This window comes from Myodes glareolus, chromosome 6 (assembly GCF_982192425.1).
Source record: "Myodes glareolus chromosome 6, mMyoGla1.1, whole genome shotgun sequence".
Classification (NCBI taxonomy): Eukaryota; Metazoa; Chordata; class Mammalia; order Rodentia; family Cricetidae; genus Myodes; species Myodes glareolus.
Window position 1 is genome coordinate 58,062,592 of NC_142031.1, and position 19,692 is coordinate 58,082,283.

At 47.7% G+C, this 19,692-nt stretch overlaps 2 long non-coding RNA genes across 2 annotated transcripts; one reads left to right on the forward strand and one right to left on the reverse strand.

Moving 5' to 3' along the window:
* Positions 1-3,092: 3,092 nt before the first annotated feature.
* On the reverse strand, positions 3,093-7,269 carry LOC146894267 (uncharacterized). The gene is made up of 2 exons (XR_015002330.2): positions 7,223-7,269; positions 3,093-3,928 (listed from the first exon to the last, which is right to left on the reverse strand). It is a non-coding gene; the product is annotated as an uncharacterized LOC146894267 (long non-coding RNA).
* Positions 7,270-9,147: 1,878 nt separating this feature from the next.
* On the forward strand, positions 9,148-19,034 carry LOC146894268 (uncharacterized). The gene is made up of 3 exons (XR_015002332.2): positions 9,148-9,223; positions 12,683-13,081; positions 17,554-19,034. It is a non-coding gene; the product is annotated as an uncharacterized LOC146894268 (long non-coding RNA).
* Positions 19,035-19,692: the final 658 nt, after the last annotated feature.

The following is a 19,692-nucleotide window of genomic DNA, read 5'->3' on the forward strand; positions in this document are numbered from 1 at the left end:
CACGCTGGGTACCGTAAGACCTCAGGTCTGCTTTCCTAGTACGACCCTTGACTCACATTGCCCCTAAGTCAGCCTTTGTTGACATGCTAGGGATTTTCTCATTGTGACTAACTCCGGTCCTACCCACATCGGCTCAGGCCATGCTCTGGGCAGGGAATGCAGTATTATAGAGGTGGAGCCTAGGCTTGGTCTACAAGGCAAAGGTCTACAGAGAACCCGGTTCAGAGCCAAGCTGATTCACATATTAGTGCTGCTTTCTTGCTTAGCTTGCGCTGTCTCAGCGGGGTTCTCAACCTGTGGGTGACAACACTTTGATGGCCCAAGGAATCTTTCGCAGGGCTCACATAATCATGGATCCTGCATATCAGATACTAAGACCATTGTGAAAACATATTTACATTACTACATTTCATAACAGTGGCAAAATTACAGTTATGAAGTACTAACGAAAATAACTTTATGGTTGGGGTCACCACAGCATGAGGAACTGTATTAAAGGGTTGCAGCATGAGGAAGGTTGAGAACCACTGCTTTGTAGCCATTGTATCTTGTCTTCAAGGAGTTCTACCAGGTATGTTCATCCACAAGGACCATGGGTAGCCAAGGATAGCTCTGAATGTAGCCAGGGATAGCTCTGAATACAGCCCAGCACAAAGCTTACTGAAAATATTACAAGCTTCTTTTGTGATTTCCTTTCCCTGGTTGTTGTCAAGCACGAACTTTGTAGATGACAACATTGTGACCTGTTATCAAAGGGTTGGACACATCCCTTTAAGCATGATAGTTGTTGATAGCAGATCTGCTAGAATCAATGCCAGATCTAGAGTTCACGACGTTTGGAGCGTAAGAATGGCAAGGCCTTGGAGCATTAGGTGGACTCCACCTCTTTCAAGAGCTCGAAGTCTGGGTTTGGATACCTGCACGTTCAGGAGAAAAATGTCTCCTTTCAAAGTTTGCTGGGCTAGTGCCCAAGGCCGGAAAGGAGGATAAGGTTATCAGAATTCAGCAGAAGGGGTCCTCCATCCCAAAGCTCAAGTTGGAGAGGGTGTGTGACTCTGGCAACACCTTAGAGAGATGGAGAAATAAAGGGAACAATTGTGACCAAGGATCTACTATGTCAGTGTTAGTGACATGACTCATGGCCCATGGTGATTATTAGGACTGGGGTGGGAAAGGAGGAGGAAGGGCAGCATGCAGAGCAGAGAAGTGGTGTAGGTATGGTATTTACATGGTCGGTATGATTTGAGTGTGGCTGTGTCTGCCTCACAAGTTTCATGCTTTTGAGCCAAGCATGAGGATGCATGCTTGTAATTCCAGGACTGGGGAAATAGGGGCAGGAGGATCAGAAATGGAGACCAGCCTCTGCTATACAGTGAATCTAAGACTGTCCAAGGATCCACGAAACCCTCTTTATTTAAAAAATAGAAATCAGATGCCTGTGTAGACAAAATATATTTTTCTTTAACAAAGGAGCAGATGTGATATGTGTGCATTCTACAACTAAGGAACAGGTTTCAAGGACTTTTTCCCCAGCTACAATGAGCCCTCTTCAAACACCTGCCATGCTCCGAGTGCCGTGAAAGTTACGAAATAGGAAATTGGCTGTGAGTCCCAATCTCTCTTCATAGCCTTAGGCTTGAGATCACGTGTCATTCAGTGGCTCCTTGAAAAGCCTCATTTCTCATCGTATCTCTAAGAAGAGTGACAGCAGGAGAGGATATTGTTCTTTTCCTTTTTTTTTTCCTTTCAATCTGTGCACATGTTGTGTGTGGTATATGTGTGTGGTGCTCTCATGCCATGGCATATATGTGAAGATTAGAAGACCACAAAAACATCACACAAAGTGAAAGGCCAAGGGGGAGTTGGGCTCGAAACAGTACCCAGAAGGCCTGTGTGAGAAGGTGACAGTTTAAGGGAGACCTAAGTAATGAGAGGGAGAACTCGCACTGGCACCATGGGCACAAAGGCCCATCGCCAAGCCCATCAGAACTTGTGTAATGAAGATAACAGAATGCCCCTGTCCCAGGGTTGTCCTGGAGCTAAATTGTTTAACGTATATAAGTCATCTGGCTCAGTGCCTGGCACATAGTAGAGACAATAAACAGTTAGTCTCATCGTGGGATCCTCCCAGTCCTGCGTCCCATATTTCCGCCTTTCTCTGACTTTGACCCCAGGGAACCCCACCCTTGTAGCAAGTGCCAGCTGTGGCCTCTTTGGCTCCCTGTACAAGGAGAGAGTTGGTAGCAAGGACTTTCCTGGCCCTGATTTCCTTAAGACATACCTTGATGGTGCCTGCAGCCTGAAGTTAGTGTCATAGGGACATAAAAGCCTTCCTGAATTGGAGATGTTGGGCATCTGGAACCCTTTAAGCCAGGGGTTCTTAACCTGTGAGTTGTGACGCATTTAGGGGTCAAATGACCCTTTCAAAGGGGTCACTTAAGACCATTGGAGAACACAGGTATTTCCGTTATGATTCACAGTAGCAAAATTACAGTTATAAAGTAACAATGAAAATAATTTTATGGTTGGCGGGTCACCACACCATGAGGAACTGTACTAAAGGGTTGCAGAGTTAGGAAGGTTGAGAACCACTGCCTTAAACAGAGTATAAGCTGTGCTTTTTTTGCCCACATCCGCCGAATTTCGTGTCCCACACAGACAGGTACCAAACCACTTGATGGAACTCCAGCTGGGGCACTGTGTATACAGAGAGAGGGCCATGCCACAAACTCAGTTTTCTTTTCATCACGATGTACCATGTTCTCCAACTACTCAATAGAAGACAGAGGACGCATACGGATAGGGGGGTGAGTGTGTACGGTGTTTTCACTTTCAAGGGTGAACACTTGGTATGTGTTGTCCTTTGCCAACTACTGCACTGGGCCCAGCAGACACCACTCCATTGACCTGTTCTAAGACCCGCAGAGCCTGAGAGAGACCCAGACCCAGGAGAACTTGGATAATCTTGCCACAGAGTCTGAGTCTGGGCATTCCTGGCTCCAGAGGTAGTGCCAGCAATGAGGTCATACCATTAACCTTTGGAACATAATCTGATCTATTACCTGCCAGTCTGCCAAGGGGACAGCCAAATCAAAGGCTCAGCTTCCTCCTTTATTGGCCCAAAGTTGCAAACAAGATACTGAAGCTAGCTGGCACCAAACCCGTCATAATGAAGCTATTCCTATGGGTTCTGTTTTGCTTTGCTTTGCTTTGTTTTCTGTTGTCGTCTCTGGGACATTTCTTACTTTTCTCTTCTGTGCCTGGCTAGGTGTTGAGTATATGTCACCTGCAGAAAGAAGGTCCCAAAACGCTACTGCTTGGTCCTGCTGTGCCAATGCCAGCCCCTGTAGCCACAGGCTTCTGGAAACTTCAACTCCACCAATTAAGCCAAGCACCCCTGGATCTTCCAAGGGCCCCTCTCTTGTAGTTCTTTTTCCTCTGGCCAAGTTGAGTCCTCTGTTTGACCTCCAGGTCTGGCTGGTCTATCACTGCCTCCCATTCTTTCCTCAATAGCCTCTGGGTTCTTGTGATTGGCCCTGACTCCTGGTGCCATATGGAACCACGTAAGAAGCTCTCCTTGACCTGTTTCCCATGGAACCGCGTCACATTCCATGGTAGCTGCAGCTTGGAGCCCAGTGCCTGCATGGCACAGGTCCTCAGCAATGACTCCTTGGTGAACTAGAGTGAGATTGCCCTGCCAGACCTGCAGACACGCTTTCATGCAGACCTCTCTGAGCCCCACACCTCACTCCTCCGGCTCCTCTGGAATCTTCAGTTCACATCTTCTTCCACTTTTCCACGTCCACTTTCTGTCCTGCCCACTGCTGAGACTTCAGCATCTTCAGTGCTGGCTTCTCCCAGGGTTCTTCCCCTTGCCTCTTATCTCTGCCTTTGAACAATGACTACTGTGTAGGTCAGATGTCTGGACCTGCAAAACATTGAATCACAGTTGGGGTGAGGTCCCAGGTGCAGGTGGGGCTTTGCCAACAACTCTCTACACACCTTCCCATTCTTGGAGAATTTCAAAGGCGAAAGAATTAGTCCTCGTCTTTCCAAATGCAGATCCAGGGTCTGGAAAAGACAGCTGGTACAGAGGACAACTCAAGAATGAGTTCCAGGGGCCTGAGAGATGGCTCAGAAGGTCAGGGCACTTCCTGCCAAGTCTGGTGACACAAGTGAGTTTGATCTTCAGGACCCACGTCGTGGAAGGAGAGGGACACTCTTAAAAGTTGTCTTCTGACCTCCACACATTCATTGTGGCAGAAACATGTCAATACACATGGGTGAAAACACACAGACACACACACACGAGAGAGAGAGAGAGAGAGAGAGAGAGAGAGAGAGAGAGAGAGAAGGAGAGAGTGAGAGAGATGGGATAATGATTATTAAAAGAACAATGTCAGCAGCAGCACATACCTTTGCTAAATGTCTCCTATGTACATACTCATTGTTGAATGGTCACCATCTGTCATTTGATAATGGCCTTGTCATTTGTGAATCATTGTATCGTTTTATAGACTATGAAACTAAGATAAATGAGCTGTCCTACACATGAAAGAGTAGAATGTTCTACTATCAGGACTTTGTCTCATGCAGCTCAGCCTCACTGAAGCTAGCCTTAACTCTTGATGCCTCTGCTTGCCAAGCGCTGGGATTATAGGCATACATCACCACACCTGACTTTGGATCAGAATTTGAAACTGGACTTTGCCACAGAATGTCTACATAATATCTTTACCATGATGTTGGTTGGGAGATGCCATCCTAAGCATCTGTGTTCTTTTCCTCCCAGCCTGGCCCTCCTAGTTTCTTCACTGGGGCCCTCAGACAGTGAGCCAGGGGCACGGGCCCTCAGTGACATTACTCGGCAGTGAGAGCTGCTGGGAATACCTGTGTTTAGTTTAAATAGTGACTCAGATTTCCCATTCCTGAAATAGGTGGCATGTGCCCACATAAGCTGTAGTCCCCTTCTTGGGCGGCCTGACATAAGCCCAAATTCTTATTTTTTTTTCTACAAGTGACAGGGTATGAAGCCACTGTAATGGGAAGAGCTCTCTCCCACCGTAGCCTCTTGTCCAAAGGACATCAGGCCCCACAAACCAATACAGAGATGAAGAGAAAATTACAATTCACTGAGACTAACTTAGGAGGACAGCTCATGCGTGTGCATGTGTGCATGAGTGTTTACGTCATGCAAACTGAGGAAAGCTCACCTGAGGAGATGCTCTCAGCTTTCTCAAACAGAAAGAGCTAATACAGAAATGTCAGTCAGGGGCTGAGTGTATTGTCCAGTGACTTGATTCCCCAGGATGACAAAATGTAAAACAAAATGGCATGGGGGTTCCTGTTCTTTTCTTTCTATTTTTTTTTTAATTGTGTGTCTGCACATGTGGAGGTCAGAGAACAACTTTCAAGAGTTGGTTCTTTCCTTCTGCCATGTGGGGCCCAAGGATTGAACTCAGGTCAGGCTTGGTGGAAAACCTTTATCCTCTGAGCCATCTTGCCTGTCCATGATTCCTTTGTATTCAAGTGTGTGTGTGTGTGTGTGTGTGTGGTGTGTGTTTATGTGCAAGTGTATGTATATATGGATTCCTCAGGGACTATCCACCTCATCTTGTTTTGAGGCAGGGTCTCTCATTGACCCGGAGATCCCCAGTTAGGTTGACCCTGTTTCTATTTTCCCAGTGCTGGATTACAAGGATACACCACCAAGCGTGACCTTCTTTTAAAATGTGGGTTCTGTGGGATCAAACTCGTTCCTCCTGATTGCAAAGCAAACACTTTACCAATGAGCTATCCCTGCAGCATGAACAGCACAGGCTCTCTGTGTGGCCAGCGATAGCTGACCCAGCCCTAAACTCAGGACTGGGAGGGAACAGAGCTGGAAGGTGAGGACTCACACAGCATATTTGAGGCTCTGGCTTCCATCCCTAACTCCGCCATTTGAAAACAAAAAGATGTCAGTCTGGAGATCTGTCTGCTTGCAGAGTGCTTTCTCTTTCCCTTTTTATCGCTGTGCTCGCTGTGGACTCCTTGACAGCTGCAGGCCTGAAAAAGGCGTGCCCCCCCCACCCCGCCCCCACTGAGTAAACAAGCAGGACTTCACTCTGGATAGAACTGGGTGGAGCGTGTTTGAAAATGATTTGGTTTAAAGTTAATCCTGGCCACTTCCTGCAGGCTTCTTTGACCAACACAACGTCTTTGGGGTTCACTCAGATGCCATAGTGTGGTGACATTCCACCAATTTCAAATGAAGAAGATGCAGTGTAGTGGAAAACTGGCCTGGATGAGCCGTCAGCCCTGCCCGGAGGCCCCCGTGGTTCCTCTGAGAACAAGGTCTGGCTCTCCCCTCACCCTGGTGGCCACTGGCCCTGGGGCCTGGGCCCCTTCCTGCAGATCTCTCTTGCTGAAGTGCTTCCTCTTGCAGGCTCACTGAGGGTTCTGTGGCATTTCTGGAATGTCCTTCCTCCCAGCTCTGCTCTGCTCTCCCTTTAGCAGGAAGGCTGGGAAATAAAGAGGCCCATTTAAGCCTCCCAGGGCCAAGAGAGCACATCTCATAGCTAAGTATTTATGACTGTTACTGTTGCAGGGACGACCTGTGAATTGCCTGGCACCCCTCCATGGTGTGGAAGTGGAGCTGGCACCCTCTCTGCACTTGGCTGCACAGAGCTGCCCTGGGCAAGGCTGTACAAAGCTCATTTCTCCTCCTGCAGCTATTGGGGGCTTCTGGGAGGGGATCCAGAGGTAATCAGTCCCCAGGATCCCAAAGGGAATCTGAGTGCTATGGACGGACAACTAGTCTTCCCTGGAACAGAGGCGTGTGTTACCATGGAAACACCCAAGCACCACAGCAGCTTGTGTGGAAGGCAACCGACCTTTTTAGACAACAGTGGCTAATCTGCCTCCCTGCCCTGTTGCCTTCACTTGTGTGTGTATGCATTTATCTGCAGGTAGAGGCCAGAGCAACCTTGGCTGTCATTTGTCAAGCAGTGTCCACCCCCTCCCCACCCACCCCCGCCAAACTCATTGGCCTGGAGTTTGCCAAGTAGGCTAAGCTTACCAACCTGCAGACTCTAGGGGGGTCTTTCTGTCTCTCCAGAATTGAGATTACAAGCATGACATACAATGCCTAGATTGTAGCATGATTAATAAAACCCAGAGACAGAAATTGGAGTTCAACCTGAAGGTCAAAAAAGCAAAACAGTCAGCCACTGGCTCTTACCTCTACCTCAGTCTGAAATGCCAATCCTGCCTCCTGGAATCTCAGAATGAGACTGACTGAGAGCTGTCTCCTCCCGTCTTATATTCCTTTCTAGGGCTGGGATTAAAGGCGTGCACTGCCCGGTTTCTATGACAAACTAGTATGGCTACTGGGATTAAAGGTGTGTGTCACCTCTGCCTGGTCTAAGGATGACCAGTGGGGCTGTTTTACTCTCTGAACTTCAGTCAAGATTTATTTATTAAAATACAAATGAAATATCACTACACTAGATGATATTTATTATTGATTGATTGTAGATTCTGGGGGATTGAACTCAGATCCTCATGCTTGTATGGCAAGCACTTTACCAACTAAACTGTCTTCCCAGCCCCTATTCCCTTTCCTCAAAACTAGCTCAATCCACTGCTCAGGCCTGCAGTGAAACACCCTCCCTCTCTCCACTTTAGCAAACTGGACCAGAGTTAGAGCCAAGCTTACTCATCAGAGTAAGCTTGATTTGTGATTTGTTTCTCTACTTCTTCCAGGCCCCTGAGAGGGGATGCTAGTCAAGCCGGACAGGACCAGCTGAGTCAGCTAGATGTGAACAAGCCCCAGAAGCCTATCTGCAGAGCACACAATAACCCCCCAGGCACCAGAGAAGTTCTGACAGCTTCCCTGTTTTTTGTTCAAGTCACTCTTGAGGCCCTTGGGTCCCTGATATGTGCTCTGCTATCTTTCTGAAAAAGAATGTTCTCTTGGGGCTTAAGTTTATGTAACATAATACCCTATTAGAATTTTTAAAAGGAAAAAAATTTAATGAGAATTTCTAGAAACAGCTATGTGGAGAGACAAAGGAAGGTCACCATGGGCCAGATCCTGAGTGGTCTCACGGTGACAATGAACACAAGCAAGCCTTAGCTCACACAGCCAACTCCCGTCCCCACCCCTGGTAGTCTGTAGAGTTTTGAGAATAGAGTCCATTTGCAGAATGGCCCAAGGATCTCTGAAAGGGAAAGGTTCCCTATTGCAGCCCACTCTTTTCCCTAATATTAAGAGACAGAATCAGCTATTGAGGACCAACTTGCCCAAACCAATATCAGAGAAAGCCAGGCAAGACAGTTGCATCCCACTGATGCAGAGAGACAGTGGTCTAGTGATGGCACTTTGTGTGAGCTTCTAGGAGTTCCCTGTGGGTGTCCGTATAACCAGGTGAGGACAGTGAGCTGAATGTCTCATTCTCCCAGCCTCATCTGCCCACACCACCAAACAGCTCTGGGGACTAGAAGAAGAAACCACTGGGTTTCACGAAGCAGTTTGTCTGCCTCCCGGCATCTGGCTTCAAGCTCTAAAATGAACTCCCCAGTTCTACTACTACTAATATCCCCTTGTTAGCTTAGACTACTGCCTTCCTGTCCTCTTCCCTTCGATGTGAGACGTCGTGGCTGTGACCAAAAGAACTGTGTTGAGAGAGCTAGGGCATGCTGAGTCGGGATTCAGAGCTGTTTCATTCAAAATACGGGGGCGTTGAGCACGGAGGGCTTTCAATTTCTGCCCACTCTTGCAGACCTGCCTTTAGTGAGACAGCTCTGCACTACTGGCAGATCCGCAGGGATCTGGCATCTGCACGCAGGGAGTGTGGTAGAAAAAGTGATCTCTATTGGAATTCTGAATGTGTTCCAACGTGAGAGTTCTCTGGCCAACCTTTGAGACCTCAGCGCTAACCCCAACAGTCTCTGCAGCTGTGGCCCGAGACTGGCTGAAAACTATACAGCTGAGGACTGAAAAGGTTAAAAAAAGGAAGGCCAAGTGGGTACCTTCTGGGCCCTGCCAAGGTACACCACTAAGAAAACATGCCGTATGCAATGGAGTTGGTGCAAGAGGTTTATTCGGGGAGAGGAAGAGGGAGGGGAAGAGTGAAAGAGATAAAGGCCTTGTGGGAGTGGGGACGTGGGAGAGGCAGGCAGGCAGACAGACAGACAGACAGACAGAGCAGAGACAAGAGGAAGAAGAGAGGCAAGAGAGGTAAGAGAGCGAGCTGTGCCTGGGGGACACTTTTAAGGGGAGCACATGCTGCATAGCTGAAGGTGGAAAGGCGGGAGTGGGGGTGGGGTCAGGGGTATGTCATAACTGCTTCCGTGCCGTGACCGGGGCAAGCAGCTGCCAGGGCAGGAACTAACACTCCTCCCTTTTGTTTATTATAAAAAGGTGAGGAAACAGGAAGGGGTAGCTGGTGAGGTGGGAATGGGGTGCCATGTTCTCTAGACTGCTTCCTGTTGTCTGGGGCTGTCGACATCTTTGGGGTACCCGAGAGAGCTGGGATGCTGGCTGTCACTCTCCTTTTTGAATTTTTTCTGATCCTCTTGCCTCCACCTCCTGAATGCTGGGATTATAGGTCTGCCATCAAGCCAAGTTTATAAGGAGCTGGGCTTTGCAAAAGCTAAGCAGGTGCTTAATCAGCTAGACTTTATACAGAGATCCCAGGGCTGGGGATCTTAAAAGCAAGTACCCATTTCCTTGCCACCAGTGGCTGATGAGACCTTGATCCCCGTCTCCACTGGCTCCAGTTCCCACTTAGGTCTTTATAAAACCAGAAACCTTCCTTGTATTGGCCTGATGTAGAATCAGCTGTTTCCGTCAAAAAGATGACTCAGGAAGGGGTGTGGTGGTGAGGGATGGCTGAATAGGTACAGCATTTCTTTACAGGGCAATGAAAATATTCTGGCATTATGGGCTGGGACAATGACTCAGTGGGTAAAGGGTTTGTTGTACAGGAATGAGGACCGAGTTTGGGTCCCCAGGGCCCACATAAAAGGTGGGCATGGTAGTGTACACTGAGAGAGTCAGGGCAGAGAGGGCTGGCTGGCCTGCTTGCCCCACTGAAATAGAGGCAAGATGCAGGAACACTAGAGATCCCATCTAAGCTAAAGCTAGGGTGGAGAGCAATAGAAGATGCCTAAAGTTGACATCTGACCTCCACACGTGACAGCTCAAGTGAGCACACCAGCACATAGGTGTATGTACACACACACACACACACACACTCACACACAAACACACACCCTCACCCCCACCCCCATACTCTGGCATTGCCTAAAGTTGACATCTGACCTCCACACATAACAGCTCAGGTAAGCACACCAGCTTGGAGGTATTTTATACACACACACACACACACACACCACACACCACACACACACACCACCACCACCACCACCACCACCACCCTCACCATCTATCTCCACACTCTGGCATTAAACAGTGATAGTTAAACTCCATGACGACTAAATGGTACACTTGAGGTACAACTTACCTTATCTACATGTGTTTCATCTTACATATTACCTATGAAAAGAAGCAAACAATGGTACCGGAATGGAGAAGAAACCCAGCAAACCTCAACAGAGTGTGCTTTATCTCAGAGGTTCTGGCTCTGCACAGGAAGCCTTTCCTTTGTTCAGAAGCTCAGGGTCTCTATTCAAGGGCCGCCAGGAAGCTGGGAAAACTGTGGGTTGGATTTGCAAAGGAATGGAGAGATCAAAGCAGAAACCGAGGTCAGAGACAGGGTGGGGAGTAGGGGTGAAGGGTGTTTGCCCTTGTTAGGCCCTTCTCCCCATCAGGTGTCTCCATCTGTGGGACTCCAATCTATGCAGGGGGAGGGGGAGCGCCTGCGCACACATCCCCCGTTCCTGCCTTCCTTGCCTCCAGCTACCTCACAATTTCCTCAGGAGCAAGGTTGTTGAGAAGAATCAGGGCCTTGCATTTCTTGAGAGTGCCCACTGTAGCTGGCTGGCCATTGCAGCTCATTTATCTTAGAAGGTCATATTTTAAAAACCCTTTGGAAAAATAGTCCAGTCTCTGAGACTTTCTATTTCCACCCTGGGGATAATCCGTGGCTCCCAGAGCCTTACCTGGTCCAGGAACCTCTTCTACCTTTTCAGTTTGCCTTCCCCTTGATCCCTTTGGCCAAAGCTCGGCAATAGTCTTTGAATGAGCCATTTTTGCCCACACTTTGAATTGTTCGTGACCGGGAGAACACCAAAGGAAATGAGAGTGTTTGGCAAGGTAGGAAAAATGTGGCCCGTTGAAAGACATATTCCTTTTCTGGTTAGGCGCCTCACCACCGCCTGCCCTGGAGAACTCTATGTCCCCCTGCTTTGCTGCTGCGTCACAAACATGACCCATTTAAACTGTGCTCAGGGTTGGAAGCCAGAGAGGCCTTCTGCCTGCGTAGGCGTCATCTCAGGGGTCAGGTGTTTGATGTGTCCTGTGTTGAAACGTCCCCCACCCTCCCTCTCTCGTTATTATTATTTTGCCTGTTAAACAGACAGAATTCATCAAAGACTAGAACTCTGCAGGAGTCTCTGGGTCTGGTGATAAGATACAAATATTTCTCTTTCCAGCACCTCCTGAGCTCTCAGTCATATATCTATGGCTGTCATTCTCCTGCTCACAAAAATAAACCCGAGCAGTGTTAAGCCATCTTTCTTCCCTTTTTTTTTTTTCCAAGTCTGGGTCTGAAATAACTGTGTTTGTTGTAGCAGCACGTGGTTACATCGTCTGCTGTGACGGATGGCCCCTTCCCCCAAAGTGGCCATTGCACCTTGTGAGAATGTCATCCTCAGGCCTCTAACGGGGGAGAGTCTCTCTGTGGTCTAGGAGAAGTGAAATCCAGGCTGCCCTGAACAATAGGAGTTGGGGAAGGTTGCAAAATTAAACTGACTTCAATAAATAGATCTGTTAACCACTCAGCTCTGGGCAAGCTGTGTACCCCTTTGCTTACGTTTTTGGGGTGAAGACTAAGATAATATATGATTAGCCCTTTAATTAATGGTGATTCATTGTTATAAGTTTCTTTGCCTTGGCACCAGCTAGGTAGTTTTTGCCTATGCCCAAGGCCTGTTCTCTCTTACCCATCATTATCTCCTATCATGAGTTCATACATGGTTTGCAGAGGGAAGTCCAGGGAGGTGGTCCCACCCCATATCCTGCCTGAATATACTTCCTGAGCCAGGCCATGGACTCCTATCTTCCTCTGTTCAATAAATGGCACACAAGTGTGTGCTCAGCCATGAGGCTTCATGATGCTGTGGGAATAGAAGACACAGCAGGGCTGTGGAAATAGTCAGTCAGTATAGTAGATGTTCAGTTAGTACAGTGCTTTCCATGTAAGCTGGAGCACCTGAGTTTGGATTCTAAGGACCCATGTAAGAAGGCCGGATGCCTTAGCATGCATCTAGAATCCCAGAACTAGGATAGCGAAAGGCAAGAGGATCCCTGAGACTTTCTGGCCAGCCACCCTAGCCTCAGTGAACTCCAGGTTCAGTGAGAGACTACATCTCAAAAAATAAGGTGTAGAGTGATTGAAGAAGACATCCAGTGTTGACCATGTTGACCTCTGGCCTCTACCTGCAAACATGTAAACATGCACTCCCTGATCCCAAAGACATATTCTTTGTCTTCATATATATATAATCTCCACAGGACATGACAGACCCAACAGATATGTATTCTGTGAGTTTAAGAAGACCATGAGTTAGTGTAACCATCTGAAAAGTTCTACATGAAGAAAGTTCTCTAGAAGTAGACCAGTTGTCTTCATGGATAGCCAATTTTTGCCATGCTAGGGGCCAACTGAAACTGACCTCTGTGAGAGAAGAGAGGCACAGATGGAGGCTAGAAGATACCATCCTAAGGTGGAGTCCCCAGGCTGTGAGGATTTAGTGAATGGCACAAGATGGAGGCTGGAAGATACCATCCTAAGGTGGAGTCCCCAGGCTGTGAGGATTTAGTGAACGTCACAAGAAGAGCTCAGAGTGAAGATGTAGAGGACAAAAGGCAGACCAAGTGGGAAACGACATCTGCATCAAAGGTAGCTGTGAGGTAAGTTGCTGGAAGACCCAACTTTGTTCCTATTTTGGTCTGCTCTGGTACAGGGTGGCATAAGTCTGAAGTTACACAGTGGGATTTACAGGAGAGTCATGCCAACCACAGTGCAAAGGGAGACACTCAGGAATTGACTGGAAGGGGCCTATTTCACAGAAGGAGGAAGAGCAAACACCTGAGAAAGCCAGCTGCACACAGGAAGAGCCAGCCTTAATTCCTCTATAGGTATAGACGAGGGTCATGTGTTCTGAGAAGGGTCTTTGGCTCTGACATTTCAGAGCCCTGCAGTCCTAACCACTGATTATTCTAAAGGGATCTCAAGTTTGGGTCTGCATTTCCTGGCTGCTAAGGAGAAGGGAGGAGCGCACTGAGTTGCAAACTTTTCTCTTTGTCTGACAAAAGAATGCATACACATCGATTCGCAAGAGCTCTGGCATTTTCCTGGAATGAAGCATCTGCCAAAACTTCCTCTGAGTGTCCCTGTAAAAAGGACACTGGGTAATGGAACGGCCCGTGGCTTCCATCACGGTATTGCAAAAGAGTCACAGATGCTCGCTGTCCAAACGAGCCATGCTGTTTGGCATTTCCTAAGAGGCAGAGGCCTTGGGGAAGATCGCAGCTCAAGGGCAGTGCTCCTGCTTGTGTTTTCCCTGGACGTTGAAGACAAGTAGAGAAGAGAGCAGTAAAACTGTTGCTTCTCCCACATGGCCGGACCTCAGCAGAGTCCTCGAGGGTCTCTTCTTGTCACAGTCCGTCAGTGACCTGAGGATGGCTTGTGTTCCATTTTAAGAAGACAATCAACTATACATATTTATATACTATGCAGATACACAATGATATATATGTGAGTATACACATACTATATATGTATATATACACAAATGTATACATGTATGTATATACACACGCTATGTATGTATATATGGATATATAATATATATGTACATAAGCATATATTTGGATTCCAGGGATTGAACTTAGGTGAGCAGACTTATGTGGCAAGAACTTTTACCCACCGACGCATCTTGCTGGCTAATTTTTACGATTAAAACAGTGGTAGATTAAAACAGTGTTGTAGAAAATCTGAACTGCGGAATAATTGGAGGAGGGTGTATGAGGACCGAGGGAGGATGGTACACCCGAATGCAAGCAGTGGCATCTCATAAGCTGGGGCCTAGCTAGAATAAAAGAGAATGAAGGCCAGGCGGAATCTTTGCACCCTTCCTCTGATTCCTACTCCCCATGATGTCATTGGGGCTTCTCTGCTGTGTCTCCCCACCACATTGGGCTGAATGCTCTGAAATGTGACAAAATGACTTTTTCCTCCTCTGAACTGTCAGTCCTGCGGCCGCAGCTATGTAAGAGGAATGACTACAACATGATATTTTTACATCTATACACATGAGTATGATCATGCGTTCATTCTCTACGTCTTCCTTCTCTACCGGCCTTTCCTCTCTTTCTCTTGGTTTCATGCATGTGTGTGTGAGTGCGTGCATGCACACACGTGCGTGGTGATCAGACAACTTTATGGGAGCGTGTTCTTACCTTTCTCCACCTTGCTCTTGAAGGGTCCCTCCTCCAAGCCCTCAGAAGGAGTAAACCTGCTGGTACTGAAGACCATCTTAGACCTTCTGCCCCCAGAGCTCTAAGAAAGGACATTTCTGATTTTGTTTTTGTTGGTTTTTCATGCCCCCGCACCCCCCCGAAGAGGTTCTCATATATCCTAGGTTGACTCTAGAGCTGAGAATGCCCCCCTAGTCCTTCTACTTTTACCCCCTGAGCGCAGGGATGGCAGCTGTGTACTGCTGCATCCAGTTTATGAGGTGCTGGTGATTGAGCCCAGAGTTTCCCGGATGCTAGGAAAGCCCTCTACCAATGAGTTACAACCACAGTCTATAACCCTTCTGTCATGAAACTGCCCTGATTTGTGGGATTTGGGCAAAAGCAGACTTCTCTACCTCCACTCTGCCTTTTCACTTAATTTTTTTTCGAGATAGGGTTTCTCTGTGTAGCCCTGGCTCTCCTGGAACAAGCTCTGTAGATCAGGCTGGCCTCAAACTCACAAAGATCTGCCTGTCTCTGCCATCCAAGTTCTGGGATTAAAGGTATGTGCCACCATCGTTCAGTTTTAAATTTTTAAAATAAGATTTATTTTATTTTTATTTATGAATATTCTGTGCATCTACCACATGCGTACAGTTGCCCTGGGAGGCCAGGATAGGACGCTGGTTCCTCTGGAGTTGTAATTACAGGTTGCTCTCAGCTGCTTGACATGGTGCTGGGAACTGAACTTGAGTCCTCTGCAAGAGTAGCACATGCTGACAATCAATGAACTATCATTCTAGGCTCCAAAATTAATTAACTAATTAATTAATTTTTTTGTTTGTTTATTGAGACAGGGTTTCTCTGTGTAACACTGCTGGCTGTCCTGGAATTCGCTCTGTAGATCAGGCTGTCCTCAAACTCATAGAGATCTGCCTGCCTCTGCCTCCCACGTGTTGGGATTAAAGGTGTGCACTGCCACCACCCAACTCCAAAATTTATTTTTATAATTGTGTGTGTGTGCGTGCGTGTAAGTGCGTGCCTGCCTGCCTGCCTGTCTGTGTGGGATTACACATGGAGTGTAGGTGCCTATGGAAGGTAAAAGAGGGCACCACCTGTTTTGAAGCATGTATTGCCGACAATTGTGAGCCACCCGACTTGAATGTGGATACTGCAAACCAAACATGGGTATGGATTGGCTACTGAACCCAGATTCTTTGGAGGAGCAACATGTGCTTTTAACTGCTATCTCTCCATTGCCTGCCCTTGCACCTCTCATTCCCCATCCCCATCTCTCCTCATCATTTGTAGATCTGTAAGAGCGTGGGTCAGTGAGTGAGGACACATGTTTCTCGTCTGAGCTGCTGCTGCTGGTGAGCACGGTCAGATGTGTTCTTCTCGCAATTGAAAAAGAGCTCAGAACAGTGAATGTGGATGTGGGGCTCTTGCCTGTAACCCCAATCCTGAGGAGGCAAATGCAGGACCATCATAACTTCGAAGGCTTGGGCTACCCAGTGAACTCCAGGCTAGTCTAGGCTATAATACTCTGTCTCTCACAAAACCACAGGGCCAAGGAGGCGACTCATCTGATATAGGAACTTGCTGCCAAGCCTGATGACCCAAGTTTGATCACCGAATCCCATATAGTGGGGGAAACAGCCACCTTCTGCAAGCTGTCCTCTAGCCAGTGACATGACTGTCCAGCATTTACCTCCAGAGAGCTGAGATTACAGGCAAGAGCTACCATGTTCATTTTCCCTGTTCTGAAGTCTTTTTTTATGAGCTAGGAGAAAACGCACACACACACACACACACACACACACACACACACACACACTTTAAAAAAAGAAAAGAAAAGAAAAGGCCCTTTTCCCAAAACAAACAAAAACCTTGAAAAAGCAAAAAACAAACCCAGAAAACCTCAACAATTAAGTAAATAAAATAAAACAAATTAGTGCAGGGGCTAAGTCTTCCTTCCTTCCAGATGGTCTGTGCTGGCTGGACAAGCTGTAGACCCTCTCTGGCCTTCAGTTTCCTGCCTGAGCTGTGGAGCAAGACTGTGGCTTGGAATCTTCCAGCAAATCTGTTTATAACAGCGTTTTTAGGTTACCAGGAATAAAAATATTCTGTTTCCTCCCACTTTCAGCAAACTTGGGTGGCAAAGATGACTTCAATTCCCCCAATTATGAGTGCTGCTGAGGGCTGGTCTTCCCTCAAGACAGCTTTAATTCTCTTTCTCTCTCTCTCTCTCTCTCTCTCTCTCTCTCTCTCTCTCTCTCACACACACACACACACACACACACACACACTCATACATGTCTGTGTGTGGCCAGGGTCATTTGGAAAGACTGTGTCTAGACAGACCTTGGCAAAATCTGAACCAGAGCCCAGAAACTACCCAGAAACTAAGAGCCATCACACATGGAGCCACTACGGTTTGGAACTTAGTGTCTGGCCTTCGTTAGGCCATAACAACCAGAGTTAATGGTCGTCTGATCGGAACATTAACTTTACAGAATCTACTGCGGCTGAGTGCTTATCACGGAAGGCAAACAGCTAACATTCTCTGCCTCCTGCTTCTCTATCAAGGGCAGTGCCAGTTACAGTGTTAACTTTCAGGGTCTCATGATGCAACTTTGGCTGTCCTAGAACACACCTTGTAGACCAGGCTGGCCTTGAACTCACAGAGATACACCTGCCTCTGTGGATCTCCACCTGGCAACGTGGATTAAGTTTTCAATCTCATGTCTACCCTGTAAGGTAAATAGCATGGTGATCATTTTCAGATTTGGCTCCGAGAGGCTTAGAGACTTTACCAAGGTCACGCTGTCAGGAAGCCTAAAGTCAAATGTAGGCCTTTTAATTTCTAGACTAGCATTCTTGCTTGAGTTTCTGTTTTGGTTTATTTATTTATTTAGTTTCAGTCACCTAGGCAATTTCAGAGACCGTCTGACCCTGAACTCCTCCTCCTCTGAAGGCTGGATCACCATTGCACAATGGATCAGGACCTGCCCTGTGTTCAAATGTCACATCACCTCTGAGGACAGGACAGTTGGCACGGTGGTTGGGCAGAGGGCTTACTGCCGCAAGTGGGCTCACTGCCACAGTGGGCTCGAAGCATTAAAAGACAAATGTCGGCGCAATAAACCTTTAAAGTTTATGAGAGCCTTCAGTAATCTGCACACAGGGCAGCGCCCAGCTACAGGTGCTCTGCCCTGGGGTGTGGGCAATACTTTTATAAGGTATTTGCAAAAGCGAGACAAAGAGAAGATCTGATTGGTTGAGCTGGGAAGGGAGGTGGGCTGGTATTCTCTGATTGGCAGAGTTTAAGAAACATTTTATCCTCTGCTTGGAGCTGGGTTTCTTTGTTTCCATAGGAACGAGGCCCCGCAGCTGCCTCAGCCTGATGAACTCCCATCTATGATTTTAACAAGAGGGCGAATGGCTGCGTTCCAGCGCTGACTGCTATGCTAAGCATTTGGCTTCCTGCTGCTCTCTGTGACTGCTTGCTGCTCTGCTTTCTTAGGAGAAATCTTGGTGGACAGACTTCCCAAGCTACTGGGAGGTCTGCTGCCCCTTTCAGGGTTTGCCTCGGCGGCAGATAGCTTGCTAGTCCAAAGTCATAATGCTTTGGGGTGTCTTGCACTCATGATGGCGAAGGTAAAACCGTGTGGCCAGCTGATTAGACAATGTGAAGGTCATCTCAGTTCCTAGTCACCTGCTGATGGGCCTCACCTTCTCTGTGAGCTTGGTCCTGCTTCCACCATGCTCCTCCCCAAGGCACTTCCCTGGCGCGAATAAGCATCTTGCCTATGAACTAACAGTAGGAACTCCCATCTCCTCCTTCTCCCCCAGGACATGGTCCTTTTGAGCCTGGAAAGGTGGCTTTGTACCCCTAGGCTCACCCATCTCCAAATCACTCCACCCTTGGTATGGCTCTGGCTTCTGACTGTGCTGCCATCTTGGTCCTTCTCCTGACGGCTTCTGAATCACAGCCCTAGGGCTGGTGTTGATGGATTGCTGATGTTCTGAGACAGTCCCAAGACTCTAAGACCTTCTCATCAATGATGTGGACTGTCCATCAAGCAGCTTCTAGCATTTAAGGAAGCACAGGAACTTATTTGATCTAAAGACCTCATCACATAGGCAGTATGAGTTTGTGGCTCTAGCTTCCCAAGGGTTGCTTGCCCCTGAAGGGCGTGGACGGAGTCCTGAGTGAATATGTATTGTTGACATGGCTTAGGGACTGACCAGGTTGGAGAGGTGGAGGATGAAGAAATGAAAGACACACATACAGAAATGGTGTGGGAGGTCCTTCTGTCTATGTGTTGGTTTCATTGGTTAATGAATAAAGAAACTACTTTGGCCTGTTGATAAGGCAGAACTTGGGTAGGCGGTGGGTGGAGGAGGGGACTAAGTGGCATGCTGGGAGATAAGGCAGAACTTGGGTAGGCAGTGGGTGGAGGAGGGGACTAAGTGGCATGCTGGGAGATAAGGCAGAACTTGGGTAGGCAGTGGGTGGAGGAGGGGACTAAGTGGCATGCTGGGAGATAAGGCAGAACTTGGGTAGGCAGTGGGTGGAGGAGGGGACTAAGTGGCATGCTGGGAGAAAGGAGGCAGAGTCAGAGAGAAGCCATGGAGCCGCGGGAGATAGATGCTGGGAACTTTACCTGGTAAGCCACAGCCACGTGGCAATATACAGATTAATAGAAATGGGTTAAATTAATATAAGAGTTGTCCAATAAGAAGCTAGAGCTAATGGACCAAAAGTGATTTAATTAATACAGTTTCTGTGTGATTATTTCAGATCTAAGCTAGCTGGGCAGCAGGGAAGAAGAAGCAACCTTTATCCAACACAGAAAAGTTGGGACTGGATGTGCCCTAGCCTCAGATGGAGACACACCATCAGTAGCCTGGAAACTGAGGAACCTTGGTACATTTCTGTATACCTCTGAATCTGAATAGAGGAGGTGTTGGATATAGCTGAATGAGAAGGCAGGCCTAGTTAATCGCACTCTGTGTGCATGTATGTGTGTGTGGGGGGGGTTGTCTTTGTAGGGGAG